Below are 2,352 nucleotides of genomic sequence, written 5' to 3' on the forward strand. Positions count from 1 at the left end.
GGAGGAGGGGATCCCCGGGGGAGGGGGTAATTTTTTTTTGGTTTTGAAAAACAAAAAAATTTAGGGGTTGGTTGGTGGAAGGTGGGGGTGCCCGAGGGGAGGGGGTAATTTTTTGTTTTTGTTTTTGGAAAACAAAAAAAATTAGGGGTGGGGAGTGCCCGGGGGAGGGGGTAAATTATTATTTTTTTTGAAAAACATAAAAGAAAATTATTTTTGGAAAACAAAAAAAAATTAGGGGTCGGTTGGTGGAAGGTGGAGGTGGCCGGGGGGAGGGGGTAAATTGATGTCATGAAGTCCATTTCACTTAGTCAAGGAAATATGGAGAGGTTTTAAATGGGTTAGAACCATTTTACCCAAATCATATTTGACCAAATTCATATTTACCCATATTCTATTTTGGTGGATTGTAATCCAAACCATTTTTGCTCAATCCATCCAAATCCGATCCAATCCAACCATTTGCCACCCCTAAATCCCATAGTGTAAGGAGCAAATTACATATTATCCCTACTCTTTTCTAATTTACAAAAATCCCTTAAAATTGTTGTCAACCGGATACATCACATTTGATACATTATACAACTAGTTTGCTGAGATTAAAAGGAAATTAAATATAAAATTAAATGTCAGTTCCCCAAATCATGCAAATAAATTGATGTCAATCTCTCCCAAATAACAGCTCCAAACAATTCAAATTTCAAAATTTTCTTCTCTCATATCTCCCCAAATTCGTATCATATTAAAAAAAGTTGAAAATTTTATATAGTTATGTCACATACAAAAAAAAACTATGAATATGATATACACTGATTTATTTATAAAATAATATTGCGGATACTTAACAACATTTGATACATCACAACATCTGATACATAACTTTGTTATATAAATAACAAAGTTATGTGTCATATACATAACTATGAATATGATACTAACTGATTTTGTTATAAAACATTAGTGTTTATGTATCAACAGTAATATTTGATAGTCTCTACCGATACATAGCTTGTTACTAGTTGAATAAGCCTGGTGTATGTATCGGTAGTAAAAGATAATGAAATTTGTAATATTTGTGTATCCAATGCATAACTATGAACATGATACATACTAATTCATGTTTTAATAAATTAGGGTTATGTATCAAAACTAATATTTGAAAATGATATATTGTACATGATAAAATTGTAATACATCATAAAGGTGAAACGAACGAATTATACATTAATTTTTAAGAATCAAAATCAACTAGATACATTAAAAGATCTGAACCCATATGTATCAGAAAAAGATTAACAACAAAAAATCGGAAAAGAAAGTCAACAATCTGTTAAAATGATGAAGAAATCCTTCTACACTTTTTCTTTTGCTCTGTATCAACTCCCGTAGCTTTTTTTTCACTTTCAACAATGGCTTCACTCATGGATCTCGACCCAAAACTCATACCAAAGCCACCAACAACTCGACATTTTCCTCATTTTTTGGGTTTTTTTTCCACAATTGATTTTTGAAGTTGAAGACGCATCCTTCTTCGATTAAATTTGTAGATGAAAAAAGCTAAAAATAAAAAATAAAAAATCGATACTTGATGAAGTAGAAAGAAAAAAAATAGATGAAGAAGAAGATGAAGAATAACTACCTCTTCAACAACTTGCAATTGATAAATCAGATCGAGAAAATATTTGAAATTCAAAAATAGAGTGATGGAGATAATTGATGATACGTGATTTAGGCATGAAAAAAGGAAAAAAAAACTTGGGGTGATAATTTACAGTGATGTATCCTGAAAAGTGAGAGAAATTATGAAAAAGAGGAATTTTGTAATTTTTTTGGAATGGTAGGGAATAATAGAAAATATGATGAAAAAGAATATATAGTTAGGTAATTAATCCTAAAATATATTACATATATGTAAGGTTATTCGGTTCGAGAAATTTTCATTTTTTTCATAAATTAAAAAGACCATCTCAATTGTTCGATTAGGTTCGGTGGGTTTTTTATATTCTTTTGACACCTCTATTATTTAGTACTATGTTTGGTGGGAATTTGGGTCTATGTATTTATACACCCTACATGGTATAATAGAATGTATTACTAATACCTTCAATTTGGAGGTACTAGCAATACATAAGATTTAATACCATGGGAAAAGTCTATGTAAAGACAAAAATATCCCTCAAATCATTTTAATTATTTGTTTATTTTCTTGAATTTATATTTGTACTAGTAAAATTATTTAAATAAATTAGCTTACAGATTATTTAGAGAGAGTTGTTTGATACTAAATAAATCCAACACAAATCAACGCAATATTTAAAATGTGAGTTGTTTGACATTTACTAATAAAAAAGTTAA

This window comes from Solanum tuberosum, unplaced genomic scaffold, assembly GCF_000226075.1.
Source record: "Solanum tuberosum cultivar DM 1-3 516 R44 unplaced genomic scaffold, SolTub_3.0 scf00026, whole genome shotgun sequence".
Classification (NCBI taxonomy): Eukaryota; Viridiplantae; Streptophyta; class Magnoliopsida; order Solanales; family Solanaceae; genus Solanum; species Solanum tuberosum.